Below are 17280 nucleotides of genomic sequence, written 5' to 3'. Positions count from 1 at the left end.
GGGTTTAGTTTCAGTTTAGCAAGACAAAAAATTCTGGAGATCTGTTGCACAGCAGTGTGAATATATGTAACACTACTGAACTGTATGCTTAAAATGGTTAACACAGTTAAAAAGAAAAAAGGGTGGATTTTAGGATATGTGCGTTATATCTCAAAAAAAAGTTATATGAAAAAATTTTAAAGCAAGTTGCAAAACTGTTTGTAAAAAATGTGTACATAGAACAGAAATAAAATGTAAGAATCTATTGAAAATGTTAACAGTGGTTGGATTACATGTGAAAATCTATATTTTTCTGCACCTTCAGACTTTTCTTCTGGTGATAATGTATTACCTTAATATATAAAAAACAAAGCACTTCCTCTGTTTAGGGGTCAAAACAAGAAAGGTGATACCTGAGCTGGAGTGTTTGTAGTCACAGGAGATGGCGATTCACTAACTTTTGGCTCACTTGGGAATGCAGCTGACCCTTGCGACTCCTAGCTGGCTGGCCAGTCTGGAGACAAAGCATCACTACTGTCTTTTTCAAATGAGAAATTGCTGTGAGTTTGAGGACAGTGGTCCTTCCCAATGCCTATAATTACCTCCTTAACACTGGAGTCTACAGGAAGGATGTTTTTCTCTACCAGCTCCATAGGACCAGGTCTTTGAGCAATCTTTTCATTCAGATCATCAACTAGTTGAGCTCTTTTCATCTTCATCTGAGTAGACTGCAAGGATGGCTCTGCAAACATTCTTTCTAAAATGGGCATCCTGACAAGTTCAGAACCATCGGGTGGGCTCCAGATCTTGTGCTTCAAAAAGGTTATGGTTCTGGCCCCTTCCAAATCTTTTAATTGCTCATGGAATGCTACTGGGCTCTTCGGAGGTGGCATGATGCCCTGGTCCACTAGCTGTCCTCTCGTCCTCTTTGTTGCAGCCTCGGCTGGAGCATAATCTTCCTTTTGTTCCGAGGGGGCAGGTGCTGACTGGAGAGCAAGGAGAGCCCCTGGAATTCGTGGGCAATGGCTTCACTTTGAGGACTTGGAGCAAGATGGGTTAAAAGGTCCCACTTCATCCTCGGTGTCTAGTGTCCCTGTGTGACCCATTGTGTTCCAGCCTCCGGCAGCAGGGGCTACGAGACACCTCTTAAATGTGGCCTGTTGAAGAGACTCAGTAAAAATATTTAATTATTTTACTGTCTTACACTCTCTTTCTCAGCACCTTCACTGTGAACCTCCCTGGCCACCTTCTGCCCGCGCTGCCGCCCGCGATCTCGCGATACCGTCATTTGCAGTCTTGACTGAGGTTAGAGGATCCACTTCCAAGGTGTCTCTCCCTCGTTTGGCTGACACGTTGGTGTTGGTTGTTGGCAGAAGTCCTCAGCTCCTTGCTACGTGGCCGTGTGTTGAAGTACAGAACACAGGAGTAAAAAGTAAGTGTGCAACTTTAAGAATAGGGGGTTCCGTTTGGAGCATTTCATTGGAAGGTGCCTCAGGGACAACTTTGGGGATTTCGAAGGGCAGTTAGATATACGAGTCTGGTGATCAGAGGCAAAGATGGAACGGAAATAAAGATTTAGTAGTCGTCAATACATAGGCAGTAACTCAAACCATGGAGCGGATGAGACGGCTGAAAGGGAAAACCTCAGAGGAGGGAGTTTTGGAAGAGGCAGGGGAGATGCTGCGATCATGGGAGAATCCACAGCCTCAATATGAGAATGTTGTCAAGGAGACACTGGTCCTGGAAGAGGGTCACGTTCAGTCATGGCCAGCAGTCCCAGGGAACATAGAGATACAAGCTACCAAGGCGAGTACGGGAAGCCAGGTGAACGGGGGGAGGAGGAATGAGGCAGTAGAAGCACATGAGGGCACGAGAGAGGATTTCTGAGGGTGACAGAGATGAGGGTCCTGGATGGAAATACCCAAAGGGTATAGAACTTGGGTTATCTGTTTTTCTGTGTTTTCCCTTGTTAGGATATCACTGTGGGCTCACTCTAGGAGTTGGCTCTGTAGCAGGTGGCTGTCCTGGGTTTTTAGGGCACAGGGCCTAGCAAGCTGAAAATAGGAGAAACTGAAGACAAGAGATTGATTTTCCATCGTGCTTGAGTGGCACGTGATGTTGGTGTCCTATCTGACAGGAGCTATATCTCCCCCTTATCAGGTTCTTAACTGACGCCAGATCCTCATACCTGAAGCCATGGACACTGCATGAGAAGCCACTATAACACCTGAACCCAGGATCAGAACTCTTCCCACCTCAGCTTGCTTCCATCATCTTTGTCCCTCGTCACATATGAGCTGGCTCTTATTACCAGCTTGCAGAAATCCATTCCCAGGCCTTGTTTTGCCTTGGAATTCTTGCCCAGACGGTTGGGGCTAGGAGACTCCCTTGAAGACTCTCAACCTTTGATGGAATTAACAGCCATGATGATTTGCAGGCCGGAATTATCTCCTGGTACATCTATCAGCTAGATTGCTTAGAGCTGGAACTGGGATGAGGAGCCCTACTTGGGAGAACATAGCCTGGAGAGATCAAGCCCAAAAGCCAAATCCAGAGGACCAGAGACCAGGATCCATGAATGTGGTTCTGAAGATCCAGGATCACAGTGAGAAGAGACCAGAAACAATAATTAATAATAAGCATAGGAGTTCCCTGGTGGTCCAGTGGTTAGGACTCCATGCTTCCACTGCAGGGGGCATGGGTTCAATCCCTGGCTGGGGAACTAGGATCCCACATGCCATGCGGTGTGGTCAAAAAAAAAAAAAAAAAAAAAAAGATAACCGTAATCAACATTTTTGAGAGCTCACCCCGTGCCAGATGCTGTGCTAAGCTGCCCTACAGATCCCGTTTCATTTTCACAGGAATGTTTTGAAGCAGGTCTTATTGTCATCTTGCCTTATGGATAAGGAAACTGAGGCTTAGGGAGTTTAAGTATTTGGCTCATGATATACAGCTGGCAAGTAGCAGAGTGAGGTTGAAACCAATGCATTCTCACCCAGAACCTGCATTTCCATCCATGATGCTATCCCCTGAGCTGTGGCTGAGAATCCTATTGGTGTTTGGGGCTCTTCTTCACCAACTAGCAGCTTTCATGCAGATCTTGGCTGAGGTTTTGGTGTCTGTGAGAGGCTTCATGACATCCGTTCTGTTTCCATTGCCTTGGTTTGTGGTTCCAAATAGAATTTAAGGGAAAAGCCAGTTCTGCAGGGATGGTTCCAGGAGGGTGTATCTGTTAAGAAGATATTGAGCTTAGCGGGGCAGAAACCCAACTTTAACCCACATTTTATTATATTCCAAGGATGCAGGGAATTTTGTGGAGCCCAAAGATAGGCATGTGGCTGAGATTCAGGAACCAATGGAAACAGCCCTTGAAAACTACCAGGATAGTATCTACGAATCTTACCTCTATATTTCAGGCTCTCTGTCTGTCTCTGTTTCTGTCTCTATCTATGTCTGTCTCTCTCCCACTGTCTCTCCCTTTGTCTATCTATTTATCTCTCTTTTTCTCTATCTCTCCAGACATATTTTTTTCAACCTCTCTAGTTGTAGAATGGGAACCATGACCTTGATCCCTGATGGTTCTGGAACTTTACATCAGTCTCAAAGTGTGGTCCCCAGACTAGCAACATTAGCCTCACATGTGAAATCATTAGAATGTAAAATCTCAGGCCCTACCCCAGACCTATAGAATCAGAAACTCCGGGTAGGGCCCAGCAGTCTGTTTTAACAAGCCCTCCAGGTGATTCTAATGCATGCCTAGTTTGAGAACCACTGGTTTCTATCTTACAGCTTCAGCCATCTGGAGAGAGACTGACCCATTTGCACCCCCAGGGTCAACATTTTCAGCAAAGGGTTATGGACACAGCTTGAATCTGGGGTCCACCTCTGCACTGATTAGCTGCAGCCTGAGAGCTGGGTCATGCTGTAACCTTACTCATCCCACTGCAAAACACCTGGACAGATGTGGAGATGGGATCAGTTTCAGAAAGTAGGCAGTCTGGAAAAGAAGTGGGGTGTAGGAGGAATGCTACATGGACAAAACAAGAGAAATGATGAGATCTCAGAACCTGAGAGGCCTTACTGGCTTACTGGCTGGGCAAAGCCGTGACAGTAGAGGTCAGGGAAGTTAATGAAACCCAAGTGCCTGCCTGCCCAGGGGCAGCCTGTAGAACCAAGGTCCATACTGTTACTGAACTTGGGTTTGACTGCTCATCCCTCAAGAATCCAATACTAAGAGACAAGTGTTGGGTAGAAGGAAAGATAGCTTTACTGAGGAAGCCAGCAATCCTGGGGAGAAGGTGGACTCACGTCCCAAAGAACCAACTCCCCATTGCCGATCTGGGGACAAGAGTTTTTAAAGTGGGACTTACAGGGGTGCACAGGCGGGGGTGGGGACAGGGGCTACATGCAGAACAGCACAGGCAGCTCTGACAGTCGTCTTGAAAGTGGTCATGCCATGGTCTGACCAGCATCATCTTGACTGTTTTACGTACAGTTAATCTTCAATTCCAGGGTCAGTTTGTTCCCATTTCCTTGAGGCCAGTTCTCAGAATTGTGTAAGATGGAGTAGTTTATGTCATGGCTCCAGTCTGGTCATCATGTCATTAACTTCTTGCACCTGATGGGGGTTTCAGTATCTGCAAAACAGCTCACAGGATAGGGCGCAGGATATTATCTATAGCCCTTGAGGAGGGACTAATGGTCTTTGACTTTGTTTAATGGCTAAAGTATTATTATTTTGTCTTGTTTTACTGTGTTCCTTTGCTTCTGCATTTTTTTTTCATTTCTCTGATTAAATTTATTATTTGGCTAAAGTTTTTCTACAGACAAGAGGCAGTCACAGAGGACATGGTGGTGGTGGGCGCTCTGTCCCAGGAAGGCCCCATAGGGTCCTGCTCTGTTACAGTACTTCTTCAGGGTCATGACCGTTGGCCAGGGTCATGTGCAGAGCATTAAACTTGATACTGACTCATTTCTTGTCACCTTGTGTTCCTTTTCCCTGAGCAGTTCCCATCCAGTTTATCACCTGTTTTAGGTCCTGGAGGTTGTATTAGTTACAGCAGCAGTTCTAAAAGTCCAGTCCCTGGGCCATTAAGGGTCTCTCAGACTCTTTCAGGAATTCCACAGGTCAAACTATTTTCATAATAACACTAAGATTTTATTTGTCCTTTTCACTGTATTGCCATTTGCACTGATGGTGAAACTGCTGGTACCTCAGCACAAATCAAGGTTGTGATACCAAAATTCTAGTAACGATTGTATTCTTCACTACCAGGCCCTCGCAGTATATATTTTTTTTAAAAAGTCAGTTTCACTTACTAATGTCTTTGATAAAGAAATAGAAATTTTATTAAACTAATTAATAAAACAAAATTAATTTAATCAAATTTCAACCCTTGAGTGCATGTCTTTTTAATGTTCTGGGGGACAAAATGGGAAGTGTATGTAAAGTACTTTTTCACATCCTGAATTGTGAGGGTTGTCTGAAGACAAAGTGCTTGCTTGAGCTGTGAGATGAATTAGTCTCTTTTTTGCAGAAAACCATTTTTACTTGAAAGAATGACTGATAGACAAGCTATAGTGGTTGGCAGATATTTCCTTAAGACTGTATTAAGGAAGCCTGTCACTTCAAGGAAAACAACTGACAGTATTTGTTGCCAATGATAGCATTTGAGCTTTCAGGTGAAAATTATAATTGTGGAAGACTTGTATCCACCACCATGAGCTTGACAGCTTCCCAATACTTAAAAACTTTTTTTGATGAGATCTGTGGTGAATTTAACCAGTGTGATTTTTGCATATTGTCTAATGATGCATCAACATTTGGAAGATCTGCATAACTCAATGAACCAATATTTTCAAAATGACCAATTCATGAGACAAAATTGTGCATGGGTAAGAGAGCCATTCAAAGTGCAAGACAGACCAATGGATTTTAATGCAACAGAGTATGAAAGTTCATTTGTATGGTTTCATGTTTTACATTACAACTAATTTTTAAGAAACTACCACTTGTCAAGTTTTAGTATAATATCAATAAGAAATACCCTAGATTATCTCAAATGGCTATTAAAATACCCCTCCCATTCCCAACTACATATCTGTGTGAAGTTGAATATTCTTCATATACTTCAACCAAAACAACAAAGCAAAACATATTGAATGCAGAATCAAATATGAGGATCCAGCTGTCTTCTATTAAACCAGACACTAACGAGATTTTCACAAATGTAAAACAACGCCTATTCTTCTCACTGATTTTTTTTTTGTTTTGGAAAATACAGCTATCTTTCATAAAAATGCTATTGATGTTAACATGTAATGGTTTTGTTATTGTTAAATGAATGAAAAAATAAAAATTTCTCAGTTTTAATTTCTAATGTGGTAAATATTGATACATATAACCCATATAAAAGTTTTTCGAGGTCCTCAACAATTTTCAAGATTGTAAAGGGGTCTGAAGACAAAAAAGTTTGAGAACTAGTGAGCTGGAGTACAGCTCAGCTATCGTAACTGAGAGTCATATACAGAAAAAAGAATGGCAAAGTGGTTCAAACAATATAGAAATTTCTCTCTTTTTAAGTAACAGCCCAGACGTCAATAGGGAGGGAGTCCAGAGCAAGTGGTGGCTTTGTTCCATGGGTCATGCAGGGTCAGTCCTTCTCTCTTCTTGCTCCAATATCCTCTAACCTGGGGTCTATGGATAGAATTAAGGATGTCTATGAACTTGAGTTAGAAAACCTCTAACAGAAATATAGTGTTTCCTTCAATTATAGGCAACAACCCATAGTGATGTTAGCCAGACTAGTGACTTTGTCACCAATGGAAGGCACATGTATTATCAAATCACATTATAGTTACCGCAGTTATCTCAAACTACCATTTCTATGCATCACTTTAAAACCATGTTAGTCATTAGACCCCCTCCCTTGTTAAATCTTGTTATGTAATATATCAATAAAGAAATACACAGAGTAAGGTGTCATACATTTTTTAAAAAATTTTTATAACCGTATTTCATTATGATTGGTTTCCTTCATAATTCTTATAATTTCAGTATGACTGATTTCCTTTATAATCCTTTGTATCTTTATGTATTTATGTATTTATTTATTTTTTAAATTTTATTTATTTATTTATTTATTTATTTATTTATTTATTTATTTATGGCTGTGTTGGGTCTTCGTTTCTGTGCGAGGGCTCTCTCTAGTTGTGGCGAGCGGGGGCCACTCTTCATCGCGGTGCGCGGGCCTCTCACCACCGCGGCCTCTCTTGTTGCGGAGCACAGGCTCCAGGCGCGCAGGCTCAGCAGTTGTGGCTCACGGGCCTAGTTGCTCCGCGGCATGTGGGATCCTCCCAGACCAGGGCTCGAACCTGTGTCCCCTGCATTGGCAGGCAGAGTCTCAACCACTGAGCCACCAGGGAAGCCCCAGTATCTTTATGTATTTAAATCATCATTCTGTTAAGGTCTCAGGGGGTTCACCAGCATGCCAAATCAGTCCATGATACAAAACGGAGAAGAAGTCCTGTTCTAGGATGGTGGTTGAAGAAAGAAAGAGAGTAGAGGGAAAAAGCCCTTCTGATGAAGAGCCCCCAGCACTGGCTGCTCACGTGCCATTGTTGGGAACTTAGTTATGAGGCCACATCCAGCTGGGAAATGTAGTTTCAAGACGGAAGGTAATGCATCTTGCTAAAACTTGAGGATGAGTGAGTGGGGGTTAAATTACCAAGGGAGTATTGAACCATGGGGCCAGGGACAATTCATGGTCTTCTTCCAGAGTTCTCTAGGGCTCTACTTCTTCTCTGTTGACTGTCTTCACTTTGTCTTTCTGTTCCTCATCCAGTCCCCTAGAGGCTGTTCTTCGTTCTCAGTGATGAATAGGTTTGTTCTCTGCTTGTCCACTCCAACCATCCTCTTCCGAACGGTCAGTGTCATAAAAAAAAATGAAGTTTTGCCATTTGCAACAACATGGATGGACCTGGAGGGTATTATGCTTAGTAAAATTAGTCAGATGGAGAAAGACACTATATGTTTTCATTTATATGTGGAATCTGAAAAATAAAACAAACGAATGAATATAGCAAAACAGAAACAGACCCACAGATACAGAGAACAAACTAGCGGTTACCAATGGGGACGGGTAAGATAGAGGTAGGGGATTGAGAGGTACAGACTACTAGGTATAAAATAAATAAGCTACATGGATGTAGCTTATTTACATGTACAGCACAAGGAATATAGCCAATACTTAATAATAACTTTATATGGAGTATAATCTTTAAAAATATCGAATCACTATGTTGTACACCTGAAACTAATATAAGTAAGTCAACTATACTTCAACTAAAAAACAACTTGCTCACAAAACAGATCTGAATACGTATGTGTGCAGACAAAGATACACACACATGTATACATATAGTCTTTAAAACATAGATAGATGGTCAGGATTGATCAGATTCAATGCAAAAAATATTTATAGTAAATATCTTAAACCATGGTAATCACCTGTTAAAATACATTTCCACTGGAAAAAACTATGCTAAAATTAGCAAGCTGATATGTCAAAATTAAAAAGGCTGGCAGGAGGATCTCAAAATATATCGTCTCCAAATAAATACAAAGTGAAAATATAGTAACTTTCCAGTGGAGAAATCTGGTAGACAACCCCTTAATCAAGGTTAATAATAATAGTGACATACATAGTCTTAATAATAAGACAGTGACAATGTGCATCGCTTGAGACAATACCCTGGGAAGGCACATCATCTCTGTGACGTTCTGCCCCCAAATCCATAGCCGTAAGGTAATCATGATAAAACATCCAGCAAATCCAAATTGAGGGACATTCTAATTGTATTATATTATAATATATTATTAGATTATATTGTATTATATTACAATACAACTGACCTGCGCTCTTCAAAGTGTCAAGGTGATGAAAGATGAAGACTGAGGAACTGTCACAGATTGGAGGAGACAGAGGAGGGAGAAAAACAAAATTCAATGGGAAACATGGCCTTAATGGGTAAGCTGACAAAATTCAAACAAGGTCTGTAGCTTAATAGTATTGTAACAATGTTAATATCCTGGGTTCATTAATGGTACTGTGGTTATGTAAGACGGTTAACATTAGGGGCAAATGGATTAAGGGTATATGAGAACTTCTCTGTACTAGTTTTGCAACTTTTCTATTAATTTAAAGTTATTACAAAATAAAAAGTTAAAAAAAAGACAGGCAGCTACAGAGATTGGGCTGTCCTGGGTGGTAGCACCTTGCTAGGGATTTTACTACTGAGTGAGGGTCAAGAACTAGTGTATCTCCATCTCAGTCAAAGCTGAAAAAGCAACTCCAGCCAGGCTGTCTCTAGCCTCTGGGTCAAAACACCACTTTGAGCCAATGGTTCAGGCAGAATACAGTAGAGCGTATTGGCTATAACGACATGCTTTGGTATCAGAGATATGGGTTTCAACGTGGTCTCTTCTCTTAACAATTGTGTACCTTTCATAAGGTATTTACCTTCTCTGAACCTCAGTTTTCTCACCTTTACAATGGGAGAATATAATACTTATCTTACAGGGTTGTTGGGGTGTATTTAAAGAGAATGTCTCTGAAGCCAACCAGTGTTCAATAAATAACTATTATTATTGCCCTGTAAAGAGAGGTCTGGGAAGAATCTTATGACCATTTAAGCTTAACCGAAGCATCCACGTAAGTATTTATAAAGTGCTTCAAATATACCACATATGCTCCAAGCCTAGTTACCATTAGTGATGCTAAGGTCATTGTAGTGCTATGGGCTTTAACTAAACTTACAGCACTGTTGGGGAATCTAATTTAATTGAGATGTACTCTAATTTGGATTACATTTTTTTTTCTAATTTAATTCCTCATGCCTTATATTTTCACGTAGTTGTTAGTGTATAAATTATTAATTTAGTCACTTTGATTATATTTTTTCTGGCATTGCTCATCAGTGCTAACATGTTTAAATATTGGTCTCAGTGGTTGCTGGAAGCAAAGTTACGTAGGAGGGAAACATCCCCATTGACCCAACTCTAATAAAAAAGCTGCTTTGTTTACATTGTTTCATAACACAAAGCTGGACTTTGTGTCTGACCACTTTTGCCTACTCGTTTTAGTACTGTCATCATTCAGTCTCTTTGGGGAGAATAACCTAGGGGAGTCTAGGATCCCCTTGGAGGTTGTCAGTTTTCCTGTGCTCCATACCTCTTGCTCTGCCCATCTGGACCAGTGCTACTCAGTGTGGTCTGTGGACTTGTGCCAGTCTGCAAACTCTCACTGGTACACGGCAGAAACTGAGAGTAAGCATTCAGAGACTCTGATAGCAATTTGACGGAGTTATTTTTTGTTTGTTCAATAAAATTAGAAAAAGGGCTTGTATTTTGTATTCTTTGCTTTTTCATTTCATTTTTCTAGTAATTTATCATTATTGTATTTGAAGAAAGTGTCAGCCTGTGACAAATTGGAAAAAGAAAACACAAAACCTGGTCCTTCCTCACAGATAAAGAAGCCCTGATCTAAATCATAAGGCATATCTGGCAAAAGACTATCCCAATGTGTAATTGAAAGTAATCAATAAAGAGGAAGGCATTCTCATGTAACTCCACGCATTCCCTAAATACAACTTGAGCTAAGGTTACTGCCTGGAAGCATCTATGTACAGATTAGGAGCATTTGTCTGTGTGAAATTTCCTGTTGCTTGTGAACATGCCTAAGGATTGGAGTGGGGTGAGGGGTGTTTTTCTGCCCAGGAACTTTGTCCTAGTGTATATAGTAAACCTACCTTGTAATAACTACCACAACTGTCTCCTGACTGACCCCCTGTTTCCACTCTGGCCCACAATTTCTCCTCCACACTGTGGCCAGGATAACAGTCTTAGCAAAATGCAGTTTTATCTTGTTACCCTGATGCTTAAAATCCACAGGATGAATTTCAAACTCTTTAGCCTCCAGTCCCAGGTCCTCTATGATGCGATCCTGGTTTATTTCTCTAGCCTGTGCATTTTAGGAAGATTTTCCCTCCTTGTCCACCTCCTTATCCCTCCTGTCTTTGAAGGGCCTTCTCAAGTGTCACCTTATCTGTGAACCTTTTTCTAAACACCCCACTCACTCCCCTGTAGACTTGACCCCTCCCTCTTTAATGCTGCCTACTAGTTTCTAGAACTGCAGCAAACTTCTCTAGTGAGGGTTTGGAAATCAAATTAAGCAAAAACCCAAAGATCTTGCTATTCAGTTCTTAAATCGAGAGTTAGATGTTGGGTGATTCTTTTTGGTGCTCTTTGTAGGGGGAGGCACGGTGGTTACTGACCTCCGTAAAGTTCTGCAAGACACCGCAGAGGACAGTTTCCCAAGCGTGGACCACTGAGTGGTGCTGGGGGAGTGGGTGAAGATGGCGCATTTCCTGCCTCAGCTGCTCCCCGTCCCGGGGCACCGCTTAAGGAAGGCAGTTACCCAACTGGCTAACGAGATTATGATTTAGCTCACTAAACTAGTCATTCGGCTGTTGACTGAATGACATTCTAAAACACCCAGCGAGTGTAGACTGGTACTTACTTTTATAACACATCCTGATTAACTAACTTTAGTGCACTCTCTTTTCAGGTTCAGAAGCTGTGTGTGAAGTTTCGTGCGATTCAATTAAAAGCAATGCCATGTTTGTAAAGAGGTAAAGGCCTATCTAAACTCTTATTCTATAGCAGTCGATTAGGCATTTGGTGAAACGCTATCTGATATAGGGAAATATTCCTCACTGTAGGCAATATTTGGATTCCACAAACCATTAATTGTTCAAAGTCCAATCAATGGATGCAGTTATTATAATAACTTGGCTTACCATTGATGCCAGCATATATTGTGAGTTTGAGTTGAATTAGCTTTATATGCCATGCAGATTTCAGAGTTTTTCAGTGGGATATTAATTGGACGTTAGTGACTGGTGCAATCCCTTCATTTTTTTCTTTTTTTTAATGAAGAATCTGAGTGCTGTAGAGGTGAAATGGGTTGTTTAAAACAGCGGTCCCCAACCTTTTTGGCACCAGGGACCGGTTTCGTGGAAGACAATTTCTCCACGGATCAGCAGGGGGCGGGGGTTGAGGTATGATTTCGGGATGATTCAAGCGCATTACATTTATTGTGCACTTTATTTCTATTATTATTACATTGTAGTATATAATGAAATAATTATACAACTCACCATAATGCGGACTCAGTGGGAGCCCTGAGCTTGTTTTCACTTGCCACTCACTGATAGGGTTTTGATATGAGTCTGCAACTCAATAAAGTTGATTTATTATGGTCTCTGTGCAGTCAGACCTCTCTGCTAATGATAATCTGTATTTGCAGCCACTCCCCAGCGCTAGCATCACTGCCTCAGCTCCACCTCAGATCATCAGGCATTAGATTCTCATAAGGAGCACGCAACCTAGATCCCTCACATGTGCAGTTCACAGTAGGGTTTGCACTCCTATAAGAATATAATGCCGCTGCTGATCTGACAGGAGGCGGAGCTCAGGCGGTAATGTGAGCGATGGGGAGCGGCTGTAAATACAGATGACGCTTCGCTCACTCGCCCACCGCTCACCCCCTGCTGTGCAGACCATGGCCCAGGGGTTGGGGACCCCTAGTCTAAAAGTCACACATATACTTATTGGCTGAGCTATACCCAGAACCCAGATGATAACTGTATCTCCTGAATAAGTATCAGGATATATGGCTCGACAAAGGCAATCTTCTGCTGTGTAAATTTCTTAATAAGAAAAGTCTTTCAGAAGTATCATATTTGTAACACATTGAACAAAGAACCTTCACTGATGAAAAGAAAATGAGTTTGAGTCTGTCCTGGGCTATCCAGTTTATCTTTCCCATGGACTCAACAGCACAGAGGGAAGATGTCCATTTATGATCTCAGGGCTGGTGTTTACTTGTCTTTGATGTGATTTCCTTGTTCTGTCAACTGGCTTTTACCAGCAGCTCTTCTCTGCCAGCAACCTAGACTGACATAGACCAAGTTAGGCTTCCAAATTACCACTGGGTGTTTGAATGTTTGCCCTTGCATAGAGGTTGAAGAGTTTGGAGAAAGAAAGCAAAAGGGTGGAAAGGCATGAACCTGTAGCAGGAAGGGCAAGCTGCCCACATAGGTTTATGTGCCCCCTTTCCATTGTATGGAGTCATTACTGGAAAGCGGCCATTCAGCCATGAACTACATTTCCTAGTCCCAACTACTTAAAACCCCCAGGCCTTGTTTTATATCTAGTTGTGGCCCCCTTACTAGTCTTCACCAATGGAATGTGAGTGGGAGTGATATATTATTTTCAGGTCAGTGTTTTCCTTTCTGTTAGCTGGGTGCCCTAGGGGATGGCGAAGCCAAAGATGGAAGGAAACCAGGTCCCTAAAGCACCGCATGGAGGACAGGACCTCCCTGGTGAGGCAGTGGTTAAGAAACCACCTGCCAATGCAGGGGACACGGGTTTGAGCCCTGGTCCGGGAAGATCCCACATGCCGTGGAGCAACTAAGCCCGTGCGCCACAACTACTGAGCCCACGTGCCACAACTACTGAAGCCCGTGTGCCTAGAGCCTGTGCTCCTCAACAAGAGAAGCCACCGCTCGCCGCATCTAGAGAAAAGCCCGCACGCAGAAACAACGACACATCGCAACCAAAAATAAATCAATAAATAAATTTATAAAAAGAAAAAAAAGCACCACATGGAGGAGATTGTCCTGCTAACTAGAAAAAACTCTCAGACTCTTACATGAACAAAAAATAACTTCAAATGTGTTTGAGTCTTTACACATTTTGGGTTTGTTATTGCAGCCAGCACTCCCCTAAATAACACAGAGCCTCCAGTTCTTAAGAGTTTTGTTTCCACTTTGAAGTTAGACACTCACCTAAAAATTAGTTACATGTATTTTTACAAAATATTTAGTTTAATTGAACACTCCAAGTCTTCAGAGAGGCCTCAATTTTCCCTGAGAGATTAATAAAGCAAAATGGATTGAGACAGTTGATGAAGCGTCAAATAAACAAATAACTTACTTGTCTAAATTTTGCTGATATCATGCTGTTCACTTCCAAATAAGTTCACTTTTAATTTTAATATCCTTGTACAGATGTGAAGAATGTTGTTCTTTAAATATAGACTGTAATTTTTACGTGTTATGCTCATTTCACCTTTATTTATACTTCACCTCTTTCCAAAAGAGTTTGCAATGACTTATAAAATGCGACTTAGCAACAAGGTTAATAAAATAGAAAAGCAGGTTATAGGAAAAAGGACAAGGAAAATATGCTAACTTCAACCGTTCACGTGGTTGCTGTGATTGGGTTTCGACCTTAAGTCTAAGCTTCTTGGCAGGTGGGGTACGAGGGAAGCATGATAGATTACAAATCATCCATCAGAAAGGAGGAAGTGTACTCCTTTCTCAGGGAAGGCAAAGCTTTGTCTGGGACCCAAGTCTCAAAGAAATGGCCCTCAGTGTTTTCATCTCAGGGGAGTCAGACCTACTAGCAGTGAAATCAAAATGGAATTTTCTAAACTTTGGTTAGTTTTGTGAAATGAATTCTTAATGATACTGAAAAGGGAAGAAACTGTTAGGTTAAGTAATTACTAAAAGCCTTTTGTTTATTTTTATTTTCCACATATCTTAACCCTTGGGAACTTAGGGGTAGCTTGCAGATGATGATCTCTGATATGTTCACTTATACAAGTAAACTTCTTTGGCTCTGGATGGATATGCTCCAGACTGAATTACTGGTTTGATTCTAGAAGTATTTTGAACAAATTATACCATTAGTCAAGGTGAATTGATATTTGAAGGTGATTATTTTATCTTTCTTGGGAGGGGATTTGGTTTTCTTAGTGTATGAACTTTGGAGTTTTCAAAAATTGAGGATTCTTAGGTTGGGATTTCTAAGTAAGTACCGCTATGTTGTAGCACAAGCCACCCTAATTAGACATGTTCAGTACAGGTTTTTCTCAACTTGGATTTCATGTGCTCAAAGAATATTGCAGCTGGAGATTGTCTCATCCAGCCATCACTGTTTTAGATGAGATGACTGAGGCCCCGACTGGGTACATGATCAGCCAGCAGTCCCACAGACAGTGAGACCAGCGCTTGTTTCTCTTATGTAACACATGCCTCTTTTAAGTACTAGTTTGGTGCTGTTCAATTTAATGCAATATGCTTTTATTAAAAATCAATGGTAGAGGGCTTCCCTGGTGGCGCAGTGGTTGAGAACCTGCCTGCCAATGCAGGGGACACGGGTTCGAGACCTGGTCTGGGAAGATCCCACATGCCGCGGAGCAACTAGGCCCATGAGCCACAACTACTGAGCCTGCGCGTCTGGAGCCTGTGCTCCGCAACAAGAGAGGCCGCGATAGTGAGAGGCCCGCGCACCGCGATGAAGAGTGGCCCCCGCTCGCCGCAACTAGAGAAAGCCCTCGCACAGAAACGAAGACCCGACACAGTCAAAAAAAAAAAAAAAAAATCAATGGTAGAAAGGACCAGACAACCCCCCAAATATTTCTGAGCTCCTTAAAATTTTTGCTTATTTTTGTATTATATTAAACCCTGCTTCCATAAAATACAGATAGGCAATGCAAAAGAGATCAAAGTGAAAATATTGAAATAAAATGAAGAATTGAAATATTGATCTCTGATAGAATGATGTTATGTTCCAAATGGGTGGTACAATATATTGTCCTTACTACTCTCTGAAGATTTCAAAGCACTTAACATGGCCTTAAAACTCATTAAGATGGGTGCTGAATCAGACATTGGATATTGTAACTTTACTCTTATTATTTATTTAGTACCATCAGAGGAGTTGGTTCTCAGTGGGAATTGATAGCTCTAAAAGAATGAAATATTTTCTTCGATATTCTAAAAGGACAAGTACCATTCAGCCAATACTTCTCTTCCAAAGATAATCAATGATGATGTGGGAAAATATTAGGAAATCACTCACAAAAATTTTTCCAAATGAATAAACTAATTGCATAATTTCAAAAAGTCTTTGTAAGTTTATATTGGCTTGATCTGGTATGGCTGCCTTATAGGAATAAAGGAGCTTGTAAGATTTTTATTAGTTAAGGAAGAAAAGAAGATGAAATTCACTTATTCTTTCTTACCAAGTAAAATTTAGAATTTCTTCATCTTTAAAGTTATCCATTGTATTGCAAATTCTTCCTTGCTCTAAAATAGGAGTGCTCTATTTTTAAAAAAGTGAATAGTACTCTATGTTGGCCATTGCCTTTTGAAACATGTTTTATTATTAGTATGCAATTTATATGGTCATTTTTGACCTTTTAAAATATTTAAGTGAATATGAATTTCTCTTTGTACATCAAAAAGTGGTTACTTGTTTTCTTGGATTTTGATTTTCTTAACAGAAAGTTGACCACAATTTGGCCAAATTAATTAAAAACATTAATACATAAGAACATAAGGGTAATAAATGGATAGTCTATTTGGCCCTGGCTACCTTTCAATATGAGTGGTTAACTATCAATTAGAGACCTGTTATGCAGTCTAAGAATTTTTCATATTCAAAATCAAACTTTCAATCGTCTCTAAAATGACAGAGGTAGATGACATAGATGCAGTTTTGAGAAATGGTGAACTACACTGATAAAAGCTACTGTAAGCTTTTTAGGTGTGTAAGACAGGCTCGTATTCATGTACATTTTTGATCACTTGGTTTACATGTGAACATATCATGATTTTGGAAATGCTGCCTAAAGTTCTAGCTTAAAAGCAGAAACACTAGTAGGTTCAGTAAAGTGCATGGAGATCCTGGGCAGAGGATTTCAGACTCATTTCTGTATTATGCAAATTACAGAGGCGGTGCTAGAGGGGAGGGGGTTAATGACTATTAATTGGTGATAACAGGTTCCAGCCTCTTCTATCATTTATTCACGTAGTGAGGGAGAAAGGAGTAGGACTGAGGGGTCATTGAAGAACTAACTCTGGATTTATGATTTGGGCTTATTTCATGTAGTATTTTTTTAACAGGAATAAACAGATGAAAATAAAAATCACCTAAAATTTATCATTTAAAGATAATGTTATTAACTTTTTGCTTATTTTAACACTATTAACATATGCTTTATGCACATAATGTTGAAAATTTTTTCTTTCAAAAATTGTGTCATGTTATATATGCCAGTTAAAATATATTATTCATTTAATCTCATAAATTTCCTCCATGTCAGTAAATATACTTCTAAAACCTTAATGGTGTTGTTTTCCATCATTCACCACTGTACCATCATTTAT

General features: G+C 40.7%; 2 pseudogenes; one reads left to right on the top strand and one right to left on the bottom strand.

The window, feature by feature from the left end:
* Positions 1-371: 371 nt before the first annotated feature.
* Positions 372-1085, bottom strand: LOC103013753 (myocardin-related transcription factor B-like; annotated as a pseudogene).
* Positions 1086-1590: 505 nt separating this feature from the next.
* LOC103014026 (vacuolar protein sorting-associated protein 72 homolog) overlaps positions 1591-17280 on the top strand; it is a 45887-nt pseudogene continuing 30197 nt past the window's right edge.

This window comes from Balaenoptera acutorostrata, chromosome 4 (genome assembly GCF_949987535.1).
Source record: "Balaenoptera acutorostrata chromosome 4, mBalAcu1.1, whole genome shotgun sequence".
Taxonomy (NCBI): Eukaryota; Metazoa; Chordata; class Mammalia; order Artiodactyla; family Balaenopteridae; genus Balaenoptera; species Balaenoptera acutorostrata.
Note: the sequence above shows the minus strand (reverse complement) of the source record. Positions and strands in the feature narration are given on the sequence as shown.